This window comes from Staurois parvus, unplaced genomic scaffold, assembly GCF_062004578.1.
Source record: "Staurois parvus isolate SC_StPar_1 unplaced genomic scaffold, SC_StPar_1.0 ptg000697l, whole genome shotgun sequence".
Classification (NCBI taxonomy): domain Eukaryota; kingdom Metazoa; phylum Chordata; class Amphibia; order Anura; family Ranidae; genus Staurois; species Staurois parvus.
Genome location: NW_028318493.1, coordinates 1,956,145 through 1,973,491, shown reverse-complemented (window position 1 = coordinate 1,973,491; position 17,347 = coordinate 1,956,145). Strand labels below are relative to the sequence as shown.

The 17,347-nt window shown below is 45.1% G+C and overlaps 1 protein-coding gene across 12 annotated transcripts in view; it reads right to left on the bottom strand.

Annotated features, from left to right (window-relative positions):
• Positions 1-17,347, bottom strand: part of ABLIM1 (actin binding LIM protein 1) — a 419,225-nt gene that overhangs the window by 218,137 nt on the left and 183,741 nt on the right. The gene's annotated exons all lie outside the window — the stretch shown is intronic.

Sequence of the window (17,347 nt, the reverse complement as noted above, 5' to 3'; positions counted from 1 at the left end):
AAAGTGCAACACAATGGCAAGACAATGGCTTGCCCAAAGTGCCCACATTCTTCCGGTCTCAGCCAAAAGGTCCAGCCCTGGGAGCAGGTGTAGAAAAAGCATAGAAGAGTGCTGTGACCACGGTACCATACTAAAAACACAGTGGGGTTGATTTACTAAACGCAAATAGACTACGAACTCTGCAAGTGCAGGTGCTCCAGACTTTAGGAAATGTTTTAATTTTTTTTTTTTAATTTACCTTGCATGTGATTGGGTATTCTTTGCAAAGTGAAGCTTCACATCATTTACTAAGCTCTGGAGCAACTGCACTTGCAAAGTGCTCAGTCTATTTTCCCTAGTGAGTGGCCCCAAAATTAATTTTTCTGGCTCCCCAGGATTTCTGCTCCAGGGGCACAAGCACTAAGGACTTTTCTCAGCTGAATGTGCATATTTGACAGTTACTGAACAATGATGTAAACAATTAGGGTGACTGATCATTGTTTCAAATTGCATTTTCAGTCTACTGGCATCTACTCTAAACAACCATTTGGTTGATAGCAGCTCTCAAAGATGATCACCTGCATAAAATGACCAGAAAAATTTCTTGACTGCTGTTTCCTATATTTGTTAGTTGTCAACCATCATTTCTTTATACCTAAAGTGGCAATTATTGTTCATTTCATTGCATTTTTATTACATTTTCTGAGAAAGGTTAACTATCTATGGCCAGCCTAATAACGTGGCGTTCTAAATCATATAGAAAAAGTGTGGAGGACATTTAGCAAAAGAATGGAGGACGTTAGAAATCTAGAAAGAGTATAGAGGACATTAGAAATCTAGAAAAAGTATAGAGGGCATTAAAAATTTAGAAAAAGTATGGGAGGACATTAGAAATCTGGAAAAAGTATGGAGAACATTAGAAATCTAGAAAAAGTATAGAGGACATTAAAAATTTAGAAAAAGTATGGAGGACATTAACAAGTTAGAAAAAGTATGGAGGACATTAGAAATCTAGAAAAAGTATAGAGGACATTAAAAATTTTGAAAAATCTGGAGGACATTAAAAATTTAGAAAACATATGGAGGACATTAACAATTTAGAAAAAGCATGGGGACATTTAGAGAAAATTTAGAATGCTATAACGCTATAACAATATAAAGAGTAAAGAGCGGAATTTTCCTTTAGGTACACCCAGGGGCGGACTGACCATTTGGAAACTCGGGCACTGCCCGAGGGCCCGGGGTCAGTAGGGGGCCCCATGAGATGCCCCTGGTACCTTTTTCATCGGCTTTTTTGAGTTTGGGCAAGGACACAGGGGCCCCATGATCCCCTATTGCCCGGGGGGCCCCATGAGTTGTCAGTCCACCCCTGGGTACACCAGCCTATGTGACTCAATTTAACGTGTTCTGTCTGAAGGTGTTTTGCAAAGTTTTGACAACTGTAGTTTGCAGAACATTTTACCGTTCAGTGCTGCCAGAGGGTTAATACCTGGGAAAGTTGTTTTATGAAACTTTATTGAGTATTAGCCAGCAGGCGCTGCCAGGGAGACGTCAGGTAGTAGTTGTACAAGTGCCAGATGGCATTATGTATTGTTTGCCCAAGTGACCTGGCACCTCCAGCACTAGATACTGAATTAATGCAGCATTCTGTGTGTCTAACAAGACGTCACACCAAGCCGGCACCATATGTTACCTTGATGTACTGCAGACATGTTATCAAACACAAATGACTACACACACCGACAACTGTGGGGGCGACCTGGTGTTGAATGGCAAGGCGGGCTCCTTGTGACTTCATTCATCAGAAACTTCACTCATAACACATTCAACATGGCTTATTCAATAAAAGATGGAAAATAATGGGGTTTATGTACAAAATATACACAAACACTTTGAGGGCAATGATATACCGACACTTGGTGGACCTGTAATAATGACATAAGGACAATTAGGGTCCAAGAATAATGACACATGGACACTTGGAGCCCCAGATTAATAGTGACACATGGACACTTGGGGGTCCCAAAATAATGACTCCTTAATACTAGAGAGTCCAAGAAAAAAGATACTTGGTGGTACTAGAATAATGACACATGAATACTTGGTGGTTCCAGAATAACACAAAGGGGGGGACATTTACTAAAACTGGTGCACACAGAATCTGTGTACACCAGTTTTAGTAAATCCCCCCCCCCCCCCAATTGAACCTTGGTGGTCCCAGAATAATGACACACTGACACTTGGGTGTCTCAAAAGAATGAAACATTGACACTTAGGAGCCCAAGAACAACCACAAACTGACATTTAGGGGGTCCCAGAAAAATGGCACACTGACATTTAGGGATCCTAGAATAATCAAACACTGACACTTGTGGCTCCCACAAGTCCCTGTGTCATACTGAAATCTGGGGGTCCAAGAACAAAGACACTGACTTTGAGGGTCCCAAGACAAAGACACACTGACACTTGAGTGTCCCAAGACAGGGACACACTGATACTTGAGGGTCCCACGACAAGGACACACTGACACTTGAGGGTTCCACAACAATGACACACTAACACTTGGGGGTCCCAGAACAATGACACACTGACACTCTGGATCCCAAAACAATGACCCACTGACACTTGGGGGTCCAGAACAATGATACACTGACACTTGGGTGGTTCTGAACAATGACACACTCACTTGGGGGTCCAGAACAAAGATTCACTGACACTTGGGGGTCCAGAACAATGACACACTGGCCCTTGGGGTCCCAGAACAAAGACACTCTGACACTTGGGGGTTCAGAACAAAGACACGCTGATACTTGGGGGTCCCAGAACGAGGACACGCTGACACTTGAAGATCCAGAGCAATTACATGCTGCCATTTGAGGGTCCACAGCAATTACACAATGACACATGGGGGTCCAGAACAATGACACACTAACACTTAGGGGTCCCGAACAATGACACTCTGACACTTGGGGGTTCAGAACAAAGACACGCTGATACTTGGGGGTCCCAGAACAAAGACACGCTGACACTTGAGGGTCCAGAACAAAGACACGCTGACACTTGAGGGTCCACAGCAATTACACAATGACACATGGGGGTCCAGAACAATGACACACTGACACTTGGGGGTCCAGAACAAAGGCACACTGACACTTGAGGGTGCCAAAACAGTCAAACTAATCCTGTGAGGTCACAGAACAATAAAACATGGATGCTGTGGGGTAGGGGTCCTGGAACAATGCTACAAAGATACTTGGTGGTGGCGGTGGTGAGCGGACAAGAACAATGACACATTAACACCTCAGGGTCCAGTACAATGGCACACTTCTATTTGGGGGTCCCATAGAATGATGGCAGCATTTCACTTCCAGTGATCCCTACATAGTAGTATGACTCTGCAGTGTACAGTGTGTTTCACCACCTATACGCACCTGCTGCAGTTAGGGGGTCTCTTAAGGTGAACACAACAAAGTCGTTTCCTGTCCCTCCATGATCTTACCTCGGACTGGCATCTCCCCACCGTCTACTGGTAAAGCATCTCACACACTTAATACTCAATCCAATCTCCCTGTGTCGCCTCTCTCCGCTCCTCCCATGGTGGTTATTTTTCTGTGACAACCACAATCTGCTCCACACAAATTTCTGCATTTCATTAAAGCAAAGTAAATAAAAACAGCGACTTGGCCGGCGGCCATTGGCGGAGTGTAAACTTAATTTGCTTCAATTAAAACACAAAGGCCTCAGTTGTCTCACAAACTGGGACTGCCAATAACTCTAGTGGCCCTGGCCAAGCACCAGGCTGCCCGCAGCGGGGGACCACCTCACACTAGGGGTTCATGTACACTGCAGCTGATAAACTCATGTTTAGGAGCTGTTCGGTGTTTTTTTCAGCAGCCCCTGAACTCTCCCTAATGCTTTCCTATGAGTCCATGTACACATCGTTTACAGGCATTTGAGTTTACAGTCGTTTTTTTTAACGCAAAAAAATCTTGCATTCAGCAGTCAATTTTATCAGCGTTTCAAACGCAAAACACAGCTAAATGCATCAAATCACATTTATGTTTGACATTTTCTTTTAACTCTTCTAGTTCCCAATGCTGTCCAGAGCCTTTTTTTCATCATGAAAAATGCATGCAAAGCGTTTTCAAGGTACTCAAATGGACAAAACACTGAACACAGGACGTTCCTACCAAGCTTGTCACACATCACACCAAGCTTTGTTTGACATTTTCTTTTAACTCTTCTAGTTCCCAATGCTGTCCAGAGCCTTTTTTTCATCATGAAAAATGCATGCAAAGCGTTTTCAAGGTACTCAAATGGACAAAACACTGAACACAGGACGTTCCTACCAAGCTTGTCACACTTGGAATGACCAATTGACACCTCAGACCTCTCCCACCCTTGGAAACAAAACATATGTTAATGATCACCTCAAATTCCTCATGAGGACCCCCTGCCAGGTGACCTTAATGACTCCACCAGCCACCTTTCCCACCCTTGGAAACAAAAGAAATGTTAATGAGCAACTCACACCTAAGCTAATCTCAACACCTACTGCTGTCTCTGTATTTCTCTGAAACAGTCTGAAATAGTTCATAATTTACCACTTTTCAGTGCATTCTGGGCATTTGGGAGGTTCTCCTGTGCTTATCTTTAAACAACGCTTCTAAACGCAAACGCACATAAACGACTTCTGCAAACGTGGCTAAACAGACGTTTTTTAACCTACGTTTTTCACCAGTCAGTTTCCATCGTTCAGAAGTGTCCCATGTACAGTAGCAGTAAAGCACAATCACTGTACAGCATTGGTAGGAAGGAAGCAGAGCCTGCCATATACTGACAGTCTACATGTAGAAATAGGATATATACAGTGCCACATCCCTTAGTATGCAAGAAAACACAAAAATAGAGAAATTACAGGAGGCTTCAAGGACTTGGAAGGCCCATACATTTTCCATCTTTGTGTTTTCAAGCAATAAAGCCTTAACCATCTGCCATCCGGGGCAATTTTCACATCAACATCAGCCTTTTTTACTAAAACGATTATTTAGAACCCTCAAAGATTATATCTTTTCTGCAAGCAGAAACCCTGGAGAATAAAATGATGGCTGCTGTAATTTTTTTTATTTCACACAGTAAAGTATCCAGTTTTATGGTAAGATATAAAAGATGGTGTTGCGTCGAGTAAACAGATACCAAACATGTCAAGATTTAAAAATTGTGTGTGCCCATTTACCACTTCCCATCAGGCCCATGTACATAAACGGCCACACGGAAGCAGTGCAGGGGCGGGTGCCAATGATAAACGTCCTTCCGCTTCCCTGCCTGTGCACGCTCCCTGTGACACAGCAGAACACCGATCGCTGTACAGGACCTCTGTGTGAGGTCCCGATCATGTGATCACTGATTGGCCAATCAGTGATCACACGAATAGTAGTAAGCAAGATGTCACTTCCTGACATCATTGCTTACTATGTGTGAAATCTGTGAATATTCACAGAGGTCACATGGTTCAAGGCTGGTTCACAACAGCCTTGTAACGTGACAAGCTGTGACCAATCACAGCTCACACAGTAGTTCTCAATAGATGCAAGAATTCAGCCAGAGAGAAGCAGAAATGATTGCTTTTACAGCCTTTATGGGTGTAAAAGCAATCAGTGTACAAAAAAAAAAATTAAATAACCCCCCACAAGTAGTACAGTGTCACTATGGAGACACTGTACTGCTAGGGAGACACTATGTTTAAATTAGAAAAATTATAATTTTTGGTTATAAACTACTTTGGGTTTTTTTTTTTTTTTTAAAACTAAAAAGATAGCTGAATAAATTTTGGCCAAGATTTATGAAGAAAGATGATTTATTTGCAAAATTTTAAAAGAAAAACTTTTTTTTCAAAATGTTTAGACTTTTTCATTTATATAAAAAAAAAATTCCAGTGGTTAATATATACCACCAAAATAAAATTTTATCTGTCTCAAAACAATGCTAAAGAATTCATACAGGTACAGTGTTGCATGACCGCGCAATTGTCACTCAAAGTGTGATAGCGCTGAAATCTGAAAATTGGCCTGGACAGGAAGGGGGTGAAAGTGTCCGGACTGGAAGTGGTTAAATGGCGACAAACTACGGTACCTAAAACTATCCACAGGTATTGCTTTAGAATCTTTTACGGGTTATCGGTTTCTACTTAATCATGAATTATGGCCATAGAATATTTGCTCTCAGTCTGCCTTTTGCAGTGATACCTCACGTGTGGTGCAATCACCATGTACATACGCATGTAAATTATTTTTATTTATTTTATTTAAATGTATTTTTACACTTTTTATTTTTTTTTTTAAATTGAACTTTATTGTTGCCAATAGCTATCAATAACTTTGGGCAGATGACAGGTACATTTTATGGAGACATCAGGGGTCTATTAGGTGGGCTCCTGTCTCAGAAGCAAGTCAGATGCAGTCTTCTTTCACAAGCTTCTAAAATGATTTGTAATTGAGTTGCTTTGACATGCCTTCTAGTTTCTGAAGAACTTGCACTAAGCTGCATCTGAGTGGCATTCAGTGGCGTCTGTAGGCAGGTTCGGGGGGGATCGCGCCACACCGGGTGACACCTATCGCACAGGGTGACACCAGACCCTCTCCACGAGCTCCACGAAAAGGAAAGTTTTAAAGCAAGCCGATGATCCCCGCAGGATGAATCGGATCTGTGGTTTGAGCATAATGGATCGGAGTCCGATTCATTATGCTCCCCAATCCGCAGCTCTGATCCATCCTGCAGGGATCGTCGGCTTGCTTTAAAACTTTCCTTTTCGTGGAGCGCTCAGTTAACCCCGTATAGGTACCAAGCCGATGATCCCCGCAGGATGGATCGGATCTGTGGATTGAGTTTAATGGATCAGAGTCCAATCCATTATGCTCCCCAATCCGCAGATCCCATCCATCCTGCGGGGATCGTCGGCTTGCTTTAAAACTTTCCTTTTCGTGGAGCTCGTGGAGAGATCAGTTAACCCCGTATAGGTAGCAAGCCGGTGATCCTTGCAGGATGGATCGGATCTGCGGATTGAGCATAATGGATCGGAGTCCGATCCATTATGCTCCCCAATCCGCAGCTCTGATCCATCCTGCAGGGATCTTCGGCTTGCTTTAAAACTTTCCTTTTCGTGGAGCTCGTGGAGAGATCAGTTAACCCTGTATCCATTATGCTCAATCCGCAGATCCGATCCATCCTGCGGGGATTGTCGAAGGGGTGACACCAAGTGTTACCGTACCGGGTGACACCAACCCTAGGGACCCCCCTGGTTGCATTGATGATGACCATTCTGATGGCATTTCAACCTGTACTGCAATTCCTTGGATGATGCCAGTCCTATTGAGATCCATTTGTGTCGCGGTCAATAAAGGTAAATGCGTTTCACTGCAAAACCATCCAGGAAATGAAGCGGACTCTATCTGCATCGTCTAATGCACACTGCAAGACACTCACAGTGTGCAGTGATATCAGAGTAAGCCATTTCAATACAAGACAGGAGCCTATACAAGACTGAATGGAAGGCTAGAGATCAGAGATTATAGGAAGGAATAAGGCACAGAGTGCGAGGAAAGTAAATCAAGATCTAACATGTCATTATGGAGACCTGAAGGTGGATCAGGCACCAGCAGCACTGGACAATGTCAGGTTGGGGTCGGCATTACAGAGGACCATTAGACGTCAACCTTCTCCCGAATGCATTCTGTGTACATTGCATCTGATCCATTTCCATTACACACATAGCAGATTCCATGTATAGGATGATCTGTCCCCCCCTCCTGCAGAGAACCGTCTTAGGCTCCTGCCCAGTCTGCCTTCACATGAAGCTGCCATTAAAAAAACAAAAACAAAGCACTGACGTTCGCTCCGGTGCGCTTTATATCGCCAATCGGCGGAATGACTCCATTTAAAACACAGAATGAAAAGCTGAAAGGCAGCGACAATGCGATCCCATCCGTCATACACCATTCCCATTACCCTTTTACAAAAGACGGGGAAGTGCATCACAATCAATAACCGCACAATTAATCCTGCACAATGGCGCATTCAGACTGTCAGCCCCAAAATGAAAGCACGGGCGACAGAGATGGCAGTGTAACCCCTAAGGTGCTGTACAGTTGCAAGACAAAGTATGTGAACCCCTTGGGATTACGTGGAGTTTTTCATGAATTGGGCATAAAATGTGCTCTGAACGTCATTTAAGTCACAACAATAGAAGAACACAGTCTGCTGAACATAATACTACACAAACATTAGATGTTGCCATGGTTTAATTGCACATAACATGTAAACATTCACAGTGCAGGGAGGAAAAAGTATGTGAACCTTTGGACTTAATAACTGGTTGACCCTCCTTTGGCAGCAATAACCTCAACCAAACGTTTCCTGTAGTTGCAGATCAGACCAGCACAACGATCTGGAGTAATTTTGGACCACTCCTCTTCACAAAACTGTTTCAGTGTAGCAATATTCTTGGGATGTCTGGTGTGAATCGCTCTCTTAAGGTCATGGCACAGCATTTCAATCGGGTTGAGGTCAGGACTCTGACTGGGCCACTCCAGAAGGCGTATTCTGTGCTGTTGCAGCCATTGTTTTGTTGAATTACTTGTATGCTTTGGGTCATTGTCCTGTTGCATCACCCATCCTCTGCGGAGCTTCAGTTGGCGGACAGATGGTCGTACGTTTTCCTGCAAAATGTCTTGATAAACTCTGGAATTCATTTTCCCATCAATGACAACAATCCGTCCAGGCCCTGAGGCAGCAAAGCAGCCCCAAACCATGATGCTCCCTCCGCCATGTTTTACAGTGGGGATGAGGTTTTGATGTTGGTGTGCTGTGCCTTTTTTTCTCCACACATAGTGTTGTGTGTTCTTCCCAAACAACTCAATCTTGGTTTCATCTGTCCACAGTATATTTTGCCAGTAGTGCTGTGGAACATCCAGGTGCTCTTTTGCAAACTTCAAACGTGCTGCAATATTCTTTTTGGACAGCAATGGCTTCCTCCGTGGTGTCCTCCCATGTACTCCATTCTTGTTTATTGTTTTCCTTATTGTAGATGTGTCAACAAAAATGTTAGCATGTGCCAGAGATTTCTGTAGGTCTTTAGCTGACACTCTGGGATTCTTCTTTACCTTATGCAGCATTCTGTGCTGTGCTCTTGCAGTCATTTTTACAGGACGACCACGCCTAGGGAGAGTAGCAACAGCGCTAAACTTTCTCCATTTGTAGACAGTCTGTCTTACCGTGGACACATGAACTTCAAGGCTTTTGGAGATACTTTTGTAACCCTTTCCAGCTTCATGCAAGTCAACAATTCTTGATCGTAGGTCTTCTGAGAGCTCTTTTCTGCGAGGCATGGTTCACATCAGACAGTGCTTCTTGAAACCAGTAAACCCAAAACAGGTGTGTGTTTTTTAAGGGCAGGACAGCTGTCAGCAACACATCCAATATCATCACACTGATTGGAGTCAAGGTTGGCTCACTCCCGGCTCCAATTAGCTCTGGGAGAAGTCATTAAGCTAGGGCCTCACATATTTTCCTCCCTGCACTGTGAATGTTTACATGTTATGTGCAATTAAGCCATGGCAACATCTAATGTTTGTGTAGTATTATGTTCAGCAGACTGTGTTCTTCTATTGTTGTGACTTAGATGACGTTCAGAGCACATTTTAAGCCCAATTCATGCAAAACTCCACGTAATCCCAAGGGGTTCACATACTTTTTCTTGCAACTGTATTTCTTGGGCTGACAACAACCGAACAGCCACCATTAACACTACCCGTCTGTGTCATCTACCCCCTTTTATTTGTTACATATATTCATTTTTAAAGGGTCACTCCACCCAATTGCCAACACCCTGACAGTCTCTTCAAGAACTCTCGTAGTAAGATCCCTGTGGTGAGTTCTCAGGTCTGTACACCTGCTCTGACCATTATGAGGGGTTCCCACCATCCCTGTGCTGAGTATCTGAGTTCGTACACCTGCTGTGCCCATTATGAGGGGTCCCCACCATCCCTATGCTGAGTTCCCAAGTCTGTACACCTGATGTGCCCAATATACAGGGTTCTCACCATCACTGTACTGAATTCCCAAGTCTGTACACCTGCATTGCCTATTATGAGGGGTTTCCACCATTCCTGCACTGAGTTCCCAGGTCTGTACACCTGCTGTGCCCATTATGAGGGGTTCCCACCATCCCTGTGCTGAGTTCCTGGGTCTGTAAACCCACTGTGCCCTTTATTAGGGGTCCCCACCATCCCTATGCTGGATTCCCAGGTCTGTACACCCGCTGTGCCCATTATGAGGGGTTCCCACCATCCTTTCTAGAGTTCCACATACCTTATAATAAGAAGAATGTAAGCCAGAGCACCCAAAGGAGGGTGAGGACACAAAGAAATGGGAAAGAATCGTAGAAGGGAAATCTCTGATCTGTTGGAGACACAATAACAAAGCAGCTAATACCAAGCTTCACCTGAAACTCAAAGATCCCTGTAAGTGGAGCGATGCTTCAAAACTGTCATAGAAGAGAGTGTTTTATTTGTATTCTGTATATGGGGAGGAGAAAGTGAAAGAAGCAATCGATCTCGGAGATTGGCTTTAAAGGGTGCACACCTTGCATGGAAATAATGACGGCCATGACTTGCCTTCCTCTCTATAATGTCAGCTGTCCCGTCCCTGCTTGTGCACCGGTCCCTGCTTGTGCACCGGTCCCTGCTTGTGCTCCGGTCCCTGCTTGTGCTCCGGTCCCTGCTTGTGCAACGGTCTCTGCTTGTGCTCCGGTCCCTGCATGTGCACCGGTCCCTGCTTGTGCTCCGGTCCCTGCTTGTGCAACGGTCTCTGCTTGTGCAACGGTCCCTGCTTGTGCAACGGTCCCTGCATGTGCTCCGGTCCCTGCTTGTGCTCCGGTCCCTGCATGTGCACCGGTCTCTGCTTGTGCACCGGTCCCTGCTTGTGCACCGGTCCCTGCTTGTGCACAGGTCCCTGCTTGTGCTCCGGTTCCCTGCTTGTACACCGGTCCCTGCTTGTGCACCGGTCCCTGCTTGTGCTCCGGTCCCTGCTTGTGCACCGGTCCCTGCTTGTGCAACGGTCCCTGCTTGTGCACCGGTCCCTGCTTGTGCTCCGGTTCCCTGCTTGTGCACCGGTCCCTGCTTGTGCACCGGTCCCTGCTTGTGCACCGGTCCCTGCTTGTGCTCTGGTCCCTGCTTGTGCTCCGGTCCCTGCATGTGCACCGGTCCCTGCTTGTACACTGGTCACTGACGGTCCCTCTTTGTCTCTGGGTTGCACTGATGGGAGCTGGACGGCCTTGTGTCTTTTTATTCTAATACATGGAGATTTGGAGCCGCTTTGGACCGCTGTCAAAGCAATTCTCAGAGAGCAGCTAAAACTCTGACATGTTCCCTAATCTCTGCAATTAGAATCCTCAGATTATTCCCGCATGGCGCTGGCAGCAATGCAAAATTCTTGATTAATTCTCCACTCTTTGCAGCCTAGAGAAGCCCAGAATACAAGCTGGCAAAGTCCAGCATCCAAGATGGAGGACGACTGCAAGTCCCAGCACACTACTGGAGATTTTACACATGCGGTTTAAAGTGATTCTAAAGTGTACAATTTTTTTTACTTTAATGGATTTTCTGCATTAAGGTAAGAAAATGCCCCACTGCCTGTCCTCCCCACCCCCATCCCTAAACACTTACCCTAGGTTCACATCTGTGCGGGCGGTGCCACTGCGGATCCGCACGAAAATCCGTGCAGCCGCACCACCCGCACAGAGGAATGCGGACCCGCGGGTGGGTGCGATTAGTTCTAATGGTACGCCGCCTGCACTGGAAAACGCAACCGTACTGGGAACCGAGGTTCCTGTGCGGGCTGTGTTTTCCAAAGAAGTGCAGGGACTTGTTTCCCTGCGTGTCACGGGCATGGGAGTCCATTCAAATGAATGGGCTCTCATGCCCGTGCAAACCGTGGGCTGATAGGTGTGAACCGGGGGTTATACATTCATGTTCCAGCACAGCCTTGGCTCCAGCACCGCTCCTCTCACTTCCTGGTCTCACAGGAGACACTGAGGGCACGGGTAACCATAGGCTCCTGCTGTTGTCAGTCATACTCCTGTGAGGAGGGAGCGGGGCATGGCTTATCAACGCTGTGTACGTCTATGGATGCACAGAGATCAGCTTAGGAGCGTGCATACACAGACACCTGCTTAGCAACCGGCTTGCTTTGGAGGCAGCTGGAGGAAGCAGGAGCTGGCAGCGCCAGTGGGGGAACTGCTAGAAGAGGAGGTAAGGGGCAGCTCTGTGCAATATCATTGCACAGAGTAAGTTAAAATGAGCTCTTTTTTATATTAACCACTTGCCCTCCAGAGGATTTCCCCCCCTTCCTGACCAGGCCATTTTTTTCAATTCGGCGCTGCATTACTTTAACAGACAATTGCGCAACGCTGGTCATGCAACGCTGCACCGAAATGAAATTTGGGTAATTTTTTCCCACAAATAGAGCTTTCTTTCAATGCTATTTGATCGCCTCTGCTGTTTTTATTTTTTGTGCTATAAACAAAACAAGACCGACAATTTTGGTAAAAAAAATATATATATATTTGTGACTTTTTGCTATAAAACATATGCAATAAAAACATTTTAAAAATAACATTTCTTCAGAAATTTAGGCCAAAATGTATTCTGCTCCATGTCTTTGCTAGAAAAAATCCCAATACGTGTAAATTAATTAGTTTACGTGACAGTTATAGCGTTTACAAATGGCGGTGTATATACTGAGATTTTGATTTAAATTTTTTTTTATTCTAATAATGGCAGCGATCAGCGACTTAAAGCGAGACTCCAGGACTGCAGCGGGCATTCTGACACTGGGGGGGAACTGATTAACTGAAACTGACATCCCCATTGACACTAATACAGTGATCAGTGCTAATAAAAATCACTGAAACTGTAGTAATGACACTGAGCAGGAAGGGGTTAACATTTGGGGTGATCAGAGGGTTAACTGTGTGCTGTGTTGTGTTTTACTAGGAAGACATGCTGTGCAGAGAGATAAAAAGCAGCATGTCCTGTCCATGCAGACAGGAGAGAAACCTGTGTTGTTTACACACAGGTCTCTCCCGTCAGCTTTCCCCGACGATCGCCGAGTGCTGGCCAGGAATCACCAGCTGGAACCCGGTGATTGACATCTCTAGCCGCCAATTTCCCTAACCGGAAATGCAAATCACGTACATATACGTGATTTTGCGCAGCCCTGCCGCCCTGTATATATTATGCCTTCCCTACTTCCTCCTTTTACCCCTCATCTACACTCACTGACATCTTTATTAGGTACACCTGTTCAATTGGTTGGTAACACATATTGCTAATCAGCCAATCACATGCCAGCACCTCAATGCATTTAGGCATCTAGACGTGGTGAAGACAACTTGCTGAAGTTCAAACCGAGAAGAAAAGGGATTGAAGTGACTTTGAACATGGCATGGTTGTTGGTGCCAGTCCAGCTGGTCGGAGTATTTCAAAAACTGCTGATCTACTGGGATTTTCATGCACAACCATCTCTAGGGTTTATAGAGAATGATCTGGGGGGACAAAAAAAGAGAAAATATCTAGTGAGCGGCAGTTGTGTGGACTAAAATGCCTTGTTGATGTCAGAGGTCAGAGGAGAATGGGCAGACTAGTCTGAGATGACACAAATAACTTGTTACAACCAAGGTATGCAGAATACCATCTCTGAAAGCACAACACGTCGAATCTTGAAGCAGATGGACTACAGCAGCACAAGACCCTACCAGGTGCCACTCCTGTCAGCTAAGAACAGGAAACAGAGGCTACAATCCGCACAGGTTCACCAAAATTGGACAATAGAAGATTGGAAAAACATTGCCTGGTCTGATAAGTCTTGATTTCAGCTGTAACATTCAGATGGTAGGGTCCGAATTTGGCATAAACAACATGAAAGCATGGATCCATCCTGCCTTGTATCAATGGTTCAGGCTGGTGGTGTAATGGTGTGGGGGAGATTTTCTTGGCACACTTTGGGCCCCTTAGTACCAATTCAGCAACATTTAAATGCCACGGCCTACCTGAGTATTGTTGCTGACCATGTCCATCCCTTTATGACTCCAGTGCAGGGGTGGACTGACCATTTGGAAACTCGGGCACTGCCTGAGGGCCCAGGGTCAGTAGGGGGCCCCATGAGATGCCCCTGGTACCTTTTTTATAGGCTTTTTTGAGTTCGGGCAAGGACACAGGGCCCCCATGATTCCCTATTGCCCGGGGGCCCCATGAGTTGTCAGTCCGCCCCTGCTCCAGTGTCCCCATCTTCTGATGGCTCCTTCCAGCAGGATAAAGCACCATGTCACAAAGATCAAATCATCTCAGACTGGTTTCTTGGACATGACAATGAGTTCTCTGTACTCCAATGGCCTCCACAGTCACCAGATCTCAATCCAATAGAAGACCTTTGGGATGTGGTGGAACGGGAGATTTGCATCATGGATGTGCAGCCGACAAATCTTCAGCAACTGTGTGATGATATCATGTCAATATGGACCAAAATCTCTGAGGAATATTTCCAACACCTTGCTGAATCTATTCCACGAATTAAGGCAGTTCTGAAGGCAAAAGGGGTCCAACCCGGTACTAGCAAGGTGTACCTAAAAAAGTGGCCGCTGGGTGTACATGCCAATGACATACAGTTGTGGCCAAAATTATTCAACCCCCAATGCTGTAAAGGGGTTTAGGGACTATAGTGTACATTTGGAATTGTATTCAGAATCAAATCCTACAAGGACGTTGTAACTACCCAAATGCAACTAAAATGACATCAATTGTTTATGTAATACAGTAGTAAATGGTTCTTATGTGGTTTCTTCATTGCCACAATTATTCAACCCCTTAAAGACTACCACTCTGAAGAACAGAGGTTCATACAGGTGCTTTCCATCAGGTATTGAAAACACCTGTGGATGTCACCGAGCAGCAATCAAGCATAATAAGCACCAATTAGGCAGCTTTAAAATGACTGTGATACTCAGCTCCTTCTAGACATTTACTGGTGTGGTTACAAACATGGTGAAGGCAAGAGAATGGTCCAGGAAGACAAGAGAAGAGGTGATTTCTCTTCACAGGAAGGGCAATGGCTATAAGAAGATTGCAAAGATGTTAAACATACCAAGAGACACCTTAGGAAGCATCATTCGCAAATTCAAGGCAAAGGGCACTGTTGAAACGCTACCTGGTCGTGGCAGAAAGAAGATGCTGACTTCGACTGCTGTGCGCTACCTGAAGCGTAGAGTGGAGAGAAGTCCCCGTGTGACTGCTGAGGAACTGAGAAAAGATTTGTCAGATGTGGGTACAGAAGTTTCAGCCCAGACAATAAGACGCACACTGCGTAATGAAGGCCTCCGTGCCAGAACTCCCAGGCGTACCCCCTTGCTGTCTCCAAAGAATAAGAAGAGTCGACTGCAGTATGCCAAAAGCCATGTGGACAAACCACAAAAGTTGTGGGATAGTGTTCTGTGGACTGATGAAACAAAATTAGAACTGTTTGGGCCCATGGATCAACGCTATGTTTGGAGGAGGAAGAACAAGGCCTATGATGAAAAGAACACCTTGCCTACTGTGAAGCATGGTGGAGGGTCAATCATGCTTTGGGGCTGTTTTGCTTCTGCAGGTACAGGGAAGCTTCAGCGTGTGCAAGGTACCATGAATTCTCTTCAGTACCAGGAGATATTGGATGGAAACGTGATGCAGTCCGTCACACACCTGAGGCTTGGGAGACGTTGGACCTTTCAACAGGACAATGATCCCAAGCATACCTCCAAGTCCACTAGAGCATGGTTGCAGAGGAAAGGCTGGAACATTTTGGAGTGGCCATCGCAGTCACCAGACTTAAATCCGATTGAGAACCTCTGGTGGGACTTAAAGAAAGCAGTTGCAGTGCGCAAGCCTAAGAATGTGACTGAACTGGAGGCCTTTGCCCATGAAGAATGGGCGAAGATACCCGTAGATCGCTGCAAGACACTTGTGTCAAGCTATGCTTCACGTTTAAAAGCTGTTATAACTGTAAAAGGATGCTGTACTAAGTACTAAGATTGAATGTCACTTGGGGGTTGAATAAAACTGATAATGCTGTGAGCACAGAAAAGACATTTGTGGTTATTTCATTATAACTGTTATGTTATATTTGTCTGACCTACAAGTGCCTCTTTAATGTAAATGTAAGCAAGATGACTGAATGATCAAAAGCAATGTCAAACTGGCCAAAACACTCAATTTCAGTGGGGGTTGAATAATTTTGGCCACAACTGTATTTGAATAAAACCTTTCCATGTTCATGTTATACCTTATTTTAGACCCAGTGATGATATCACTGGGTCTTTGTGCTTCACTATGCAATGCAGGCAGATTTTGACTGGTGAGAAAGGCCAGTGATGTCATCACTGGGTCTTTGTGCTTCCTTATGCAATAAAGGTAGATTGTGGCTGGTGGGAGGGGCCAGGAGAGCACTGTACATAGCTTTCTTAAATCATCACAATGCCCTAGACCAGGGTTTCTCAACCTTTTCTAAGTGAAGGCACCATTTAAAATTATGGACAGTCCTGAGGCACGCTTAAAAATTATTGTGAAAAACTATTCTAATAGTTTTATATAACGGAGCAATATCCACACATGGAGGACACCCAACATTAGAGGGGATTTATTCTTCCAAAGAAAATACACTTTTGCACACCGGTACTGACTAGTATTCCAATGTTTCTCTTCTCCCTCAGTTTTTCTCCATCACTGAGCTAATGTGACCCCAGCACTGATGGAGAGGGGCAGGGGAGGGGCAGATTAGGATGCTGTGCAGGCAGCTGGCATCCTCCTTATCAACTAATGGTGTCATTGGTTGTCAGGATGCCGGCGGCTAGAAGGCCGTAATGGTGCACAAAGAAAACCTGTGGCACAATGAAGCACCTGTGGCTTTGTGTGACTAAAAGGCGGGCTTGTTCCACCCACTGGCTTGTATTTTTAGACATTTTTAGGCACCCTGGTTGAGAAAGGCTGCCCTAGACTACCCTAGCTGAAGTCCACATCTGATGCTGAGATTCCATGTTTGAAAGAACTGAAATTCAGTGAATGAAAGGAACAGAGCAGGGATAGTCAGGCTGGGGAGGAAAGAGCTAGGTGCAGTTGGAAGTCCTCCAGCCAAGAAATGAGGTGGGCTCTGTCTGACTTTCTGCAGCTTCTAATGCACACTGTGAGAAGCTCACAGTGTGCGGTGAAATCAGAGTAAGCCATTTCAGTTAAGGAGAGGAGCCAGTACAACTGTGTGAGACTGAAGGGACGGACTGAATTCCGTT